Source organism: Durio zibethinus, chromosome 10 (assembly GCF_047325235.1).
Source record: "Durio zibethinus cultivar Kanyao isolate XHJ-2024 chromosome 10, ASM4732523v1, whole genome shotgun sequence".
NCBI classification, from domain to species: domain Eukaryota; kingdom Viridiplantae; phylum Streptophyta; class Magnoliopsida; order Malvales; family Malvaceae; genus Durio; species Durio zibethinus.
In genome coordinates, this window is record NC_143171.1 from 27596049 (window position 1) to 27603031 (window position 6983).

The following is a 6983-nucleotide window of genomic DNA, read 5'->3' on the forward strand; positions in this document are numbered from 1 at the left end:
AAGAGCCGTTGCTCATTAGACTACCAATATTTGGCGCCAAAAAATTTCTCTTCACTCGGTTTCGGCTGCCCGTAAATTTCCGGGCAGCCATCCTTCTTCTCTCTCTCCGATCTCCTTTTAAGAAATCAAAGCTTAATATATACTTCTCTTTCATTTATTTTTCCCCTCAAAAACTCTCTTTTTCCCTCATTCAAAGCTTTCTCCTTTTCTCTGTTTCTGCATTTGTTTTGATACGTTTGATCAAAAACTCATTTTTCCTCTTCTTTGTTCCCATTTTCTGGCTGATTTTAGTCAAAGATTATAGCTTTTCCCCTGCTTTGTCTCTGTTTCCTTTCACTTGGATTCCTCTGTTTTTGCTCTGTTTTAAGTCATACTCATAAAAAAGTAACCATTTTCTCACCTTGTGTTGTTTTGTTTTTGCTTCAAAGTCCCTTCTTTGGTTTTGATCACAAATGGGGTTCTCCAAAAAGCCACAAGTAGATGGAGTATTAGACTCAGAAGGGAAGAAATGGGTAATAGCCGGTATCGCCATAAGGACTTCATTGAAGCCAATAAACACAAAACCAAGAGGAAAAGAAAGTGAAGAAGAGGAAGAAGAACCTTGTTCAACAACTCCAACTTCAAAAGAAGCAAGAATACCGGACAAATTACCTTGCCCTCCAGCTCCAAGGAAGCCTAGGCTTCCTTTAAGATGCCACTATAATGGAGTTAGGGAGTTCTTTACTCCTCCCGATTTGGAAACAGTTTTCAAGCGCCATGTTGAGAAAGCAAATTGAGTTTGAAATGACTTCTTTTTAGAGTAAAAGTTCAAGTTTTTAGGTTAGGAGGTTTTTTTTTTTTGTTTTTTTTTGGGTCTTTTTGCATTAGTAACTCTTTCTCTAACCAATATAGTGGAGAGGAGTTGAAGGTGTACAAAGATATGATAATTTGAATGAAATGAGTAGTGTAGTTTAGGTCAGTTGAGTAAAGCTTTCTCTATATGTATTCAAGTTTCTTGCTTTTAGCTAATACTACTAGCTGGTAAGTTCATACTTCATCTCTGACTTTGGTGCTTGATTGCTTGTGTTGGAATGGTTTGGATTATGGAACTTCTTGTACTGCTCTAGATGTTTGAATTGAAGCTTGAAGATTATAAAATTAGTGGTGATATCCAAATGAATGATTTTGGGGTTTTTTTTTGGTTTGAAATATTGGAGGTTTTGGTCATTCAAGTTTAGCTAGAGAATCTTGTAATAGTAAGCAGCAGTAACTTGTAAGGAAGAAAGTGGTTATTTTGCAGGTTTAGCCACAGAATAGTGACCACTGTTGGCTTCAAAATTTGCTCCACTGCATTCTATAATTCATCACAAGCTTCTTCAGGTCTTTGGTCATCAAATTCTTTGCTTCCTTCACTGCACAGGGCAAGCTCTCAGTAAATGATTGGCATACATATTTTCAGTAACAAAAAAAATGTGAAGGAATCTTCATTTCAATCTTGCACTTATTCCAAGCTTCTTTCTCTCTCTTTTTGTGACTCTGCACAAAATTACACACGTGTAGAGTACATAGGGTTTGTAGCATACCAAAGTCCAAAAGTTGTCCCAACAAACAAATATTGAAAAGTAAATCTTTTGCATGGCTGAGAATGCTGCTGCAGGGATGTTTCAAACCATAATTTTGTGATTGACTATGATCAATCCCTCCCTGTCCTCCCAATCTTAAGTGACCCAAGTACCTCTTTTATGCTCTGCCAAAACCATCTTTTATCTTCCTATATGCCCCACTCAACCTGACCCACCACCCCTACCCTTGAACTCCATGGCAAACCTACGCCAAGTTGTTCTGCTAAGAGTGCTAATGCTTTCTCTGATTGTAAAATGACAAAATAATATTGAGTGATAGATTAGAATCCTATGTGGGATTTTTTTTTTTTTGGCAACCAGAAACATTTTTAACTCGTCAGGCCTTAATTTTGGAAGTATTATCATGTACCATTCAAATTTATTTCTTTCCAGCTAATGATGCCTTGTTTGTCTCCAAGGTGTGGCAATGGCAGAGATCTTTAAATCGGCAGGTTTCAAAGTTGGTTGATTGTATTTGTAAAGTTATGCTAAGGGAAATTTGTTTTTTTTTTTTTTTTTTTTCCAGTTTTCATCAAGTTAAAACCATGGAATCCGATGTATGGGAAAGCAATTGATGGCAAGTACATCTTATTAACTTAGGCTATTATCATTTCAAAGCTAGTGGATAAGATTTTCAGCCATGTTTATTATACAAAAGAAACACCTCTATTTGTCTATAATGGAGTAGACAGGATATCCTGTGCATGATCAAGGGATTTGTCTAAAAGATGATAAAGGAGTGGAGATCACTGGGAGTTTAACCTTATCTCAGGGTTTTCTTTGCATATTAAACAAATGCTTTCTAGGGATTAGCTTCCTTTATGAAAGCATATAGTATTAAAGCTGTACTAAAAATTTTAAGGTCTTAACTTTGTCAGATTCCTTATATATACTACAGTATTCAGCACCTCTTAACTCTGTCAGATTCATTATATATACTACATTATTCAGCATCCCTATCATCAAGCTGAGCAAGATCAATATAGTGAGAAGTTTAAACTCGATTCAGAATAAAAATTAAATTATTTGAATTTATTTTATTAGATTCATTTCATAAAAATGAGCTTGATTTTCATACTTGATTTTAATCTCGATTATGTGTTTAAACTCGAATTCAAGTTTTAATTTATATATATATAAATAAAGGTAAAATAATAATTTTTAAATAAAATAATACAAATATATTAAATTTAAAAATTCGATTAAATTCATGAATTATTCAATTTGAACATTATGAAATTTTAACTCACTCGATAAGTTTACTGCTTGAGTTTAAACTCCACTCAATAATAATTAAATTAAAATTAAATTTTATTTAAATCAAATTCAAATAATTTGTGAGTATTAATACATCATTTATATTTTTACCCACAAAGATTAAGGAAATGAACTCCACTTCTTTTGTCTATTAGGATTCAATTCTTGTTGGAAGCATTTCTAGAATAGGTTTTTTTTTTTTTTTTTTGGGTATTAGATTTATGTGAGAAAGTGCATCATTAAAACCATCTGAAAAAGGATTAGGTTTAAGTAACACTTGGGATATGACCATTTTATTAGAAAAAAACAATCATCCTAAATAAATGTCACTTGAACTTGGATTGCTTGTATTAGGTTTCTTTTACTTAATAATTACTTATGGCTTTTCCTCTTGTCCCCGCATGGGGAGCAACAGATTTGATCTACTAACTTTATTTTCCTGGGTTGTTGTTTAAATGTATTTGAAAATAATTTGAGAAAAAGTCTATATATAGACCATTGAATTACCTTCTCTTTCACACAAACCAAAAAAAAAAGTTCAATTAAATTGTTTGTGTCGAGTTTTGAGTTGGTTAAAATTTTAAAATCATAAGAGAAAAAGAAAGCAGTTAAAGATAAAGATAATAAGTGTTTCTTGTATTTACATTACGATACTTAAATTAGAAGTTAATTATGAAAATCCGAAAAGAGGGTAAAATAAAAAAAAATATGAAAGAAAATAAGATGATTAGATAATATCTAGATGATACTATTTATAAATAAAATATAAGAGTTTCGTGAGGTAAATAAATAACATGATTGAGTTGATGTGATAATATATATATCATATCAATTTAAAAATTGAAAATACCTTTAATTATATGCTAAATGTTTCTAATGAATGAAAAGATCATTTTGTCATTTAAAAAAAAAAAAAAAAACCCTAACATAAATCTTTTAAAATCTTGAATCAGCTGTAGGATCAATGGCTTTTTAAGGGTGTCTTTTTGTTCTTTTTGACAACCCAAAATTCAAGAAAATGTTAGGTATTTTTGCCTTATTCCATTTTTAAAGAAAAGGGTTTCATGCAAAAAACCAATTAAACAATTCTTTGATCAATGAAAATAACTGCTCTTGTCTCATAGTGTTCATCTTAAATGGACTAAAATTTTCCTGGTGAATGACTTATGCCTGTCCTGATCAAATGCTTCTCACCAAATCTTAGTTGGGGCAACTTCTTGATTTACTATTTTATTTTTCTTGTCTGTGGGGACCAAACACAAAAAACCAGCAAGCTTGATGAGGACATCAGGATAGCTATTTGCAGCTCAATTTATTGCTCAGTTTTCAACATCTTCCATTTCCTGATCCATCAACCAATTGGCACATTGTTCAACTCTAATAAACTATTCTCATAACTATAGTCTCAATAATAGAACTAGATTGACCAAATTCACCTGGATTCATAAAATAAAGTATTTGTCACCAATAATGCTGTTTATTAATGCTAATTTATTGCTTAATGTGGAGATCCGTGCTCAACTGTGAGATATTGTTCATTAATTTGATCCAAAAATCTCATAATTTTATTTCAAAAAATATTTTTTAAAAGCATAATTTCAAGTACATGCATATATATACATCCTGAAACTAAAACAGTTTTATACATTTTTAAATTCTTGATTTTAATAGATCCAATAGATAAGAAAAACAAATAAAAGTAAAAAAAAATGATTTAATTTTATTTATTGTATCTATTGAAATCAAAAGTTATATATACAAATAAAAAAATGGTTTACTTTTATCTATTATATTTATTAAAATCAATAATTAAAAAAATATGTAAAACAAAAAAGCTTTATATTATATAAATTAATCTCTTATTTATTTATGTATATATTATAATGAATTCTTACAATTTGTTCATTGAGAATATAAAATAAGAGTTATCTTTCTTCAAAATTCGTTCTTCATACCTAGGACACACCAATTATATGTGTGTTTCTCTTTAACTTGGAATTGATTAATACAAGTTGGAGAATTATTGTTCCATTGGTTGCATTATTTAAAACTTAGTGAGTTAAAATACTCAAAGCCATTGGCCATTTGGCATCATTGTCTCCCACAAGAAGGTGAAGAGAAACAGATGGTCATTATTGGCTAGATGATGAGAGGGAAAATTTGAGAAACCCTTGTAAGCTTTTCAATCAAATACAGAGTCTAGGGAATACTTGGTAGATAGTGTAGGTGAATCTTGATAAAACTAAGAAAATTGTTGGTGATCAAATATGAGTTTGGTTAATTGATGTTGTAGTCATTTTTCAACTATAGATAGATAAATTGTAAACTAAAATAATAAAAAAAAAACTCTTAAATTTTATAATTTTATTTAGATAAATTCTTATATTTTTATTTTATTTAAATAAACTTTTAAACATTTAATTTGTACAAAAGAATCTCCTAAAATAAATTATTATTTCATTTGAAATAAGGATTTATTTAGATAAAAATCATAGTATGAATGCTTATTTGGATACAATAAATGTATATGAGTTTATTTAGGAAAATTAAAATAATTCAAAGGCTTTTTAATATTTTAACCTATTATTATTTTAGGAAAGATTTTTGCATTTAATACATTATTTTCACCTAATTCAATGCATTTATTACAAATTTCTTTCTTTAAATATCATTTTAATGGATATCATTATGCACTAATTAATGAGTATTTATAAATAATAGTCAATATTAATATATTATTTTAAATTATTTAATACAATTTTTTTTATTAAATTTAAGAGAAGATAATGAATTAATTTTAATTTTTTTTATAAATATGATCTTAACCACAGTCAATAAACACTTTTTAACATTTTCCTTCCATTAAATTCCTGTTGGGGCCTTATTATTTGCTACAAGTCATGGTTAAATGTTTAGACTAATAGGCATAAAAACTGAACATATACACTTTAATATCAATGCATATCAAAACTTGTTCCACTATTTACAACAATGTTATTTTGAGTCACTCACAAATGGATTTAAATGAGTTTATAATTCATATTTCAAACATGTTTCATACTTATATCTAACAAATTTTACAAGCATATAAGAAAAAATTTTCTTATAAAATAAAACCATGGTTTGTACATGAAAATTGTACAACTTGTAGACTAAAAGAAAGTAGTAAACAAATAGAATAAATGGTGGGAATAAAAAAGAGAAAATAAAAACATTATCGACTTAGAGTTTAATTCGTATAATTATTTTTAAAAAATATCATTTAATAATTTTAAAATTCAAATCTCAACAAATCGTTTATTTTATTCAAAACTATGATCTCTTTTATACAATAAAAAAATAAAAATATTATCCTTTTTAAAAGGAAAAAAGTTACAAGGGGATATTGTTGTTATCTAATTTTTCAATCAGTTTGACTCATTGGTTTGTCTAATTTGAGGTTCAATCAATCACAAAATCTATGCTATTTCCTTTCCATCCCATTAAGGAAAAAAAAATCAATACAAGTAACTTCAACATTATTGACTTCAATTTTATTATTGCAAATTTTTAGCCCAAAGAAAACTGTAATCTATAAATGGAGAATATAGTTACATGTGTTGAAGTTTTAAATTTTTTTTTTTGTTCAGGGAAGGGCAAAGTCCTTATAAGTAGATTTGATGATGATTTATATATTTATATCATGTAAATTATTAAAATTCGTGTATTCATATTATGTTTTATATAAAAATTATGCATCATAATTTATGTCGACACGAAAATATAAAATATTATTTTTTTATTTTGTTAAAACAATATAAAGTTATTGTTATAGTTTTAAATAGTGTAACTTTCGTGTTTTATTTTTATATCGTATTTATATCATATCATTATATAATATTTTAAATTATTAAATTTATTTATAAAAAAAAAATAAAAAAAATTTTGGCTCGAAATCAAAATTTTTATATTTTCAAAAAATCTCTTTACACATAAGATCAAGGAGTGAAGAAAAATTTTAAATTTAAATTTATCAAATATTATTTTTTAAAAATAATTATATAAATTAATTTAATTAAATTCGTAATTAATGTAATTTATACACCGTAATAATTGGTTTACACACTTTACAAGATTTTAACAAAA

At 27.7% G+C, this 6983-nt stretch overlaps 1 pseudogene; it reads left to right on the forward strand.

Annotated features, from left to right (window-relative positions):
* Positions 1-173: 173 nt before the first annotated feature.
* Positions 174-958, forward strand: LOC111292878 (cyclin-dependent protein kinase inhibitor SMR6 pseudogene; annotated as a pseudogene).
* Positions 959-6983: the final 6025 nt, after the last annotated feature.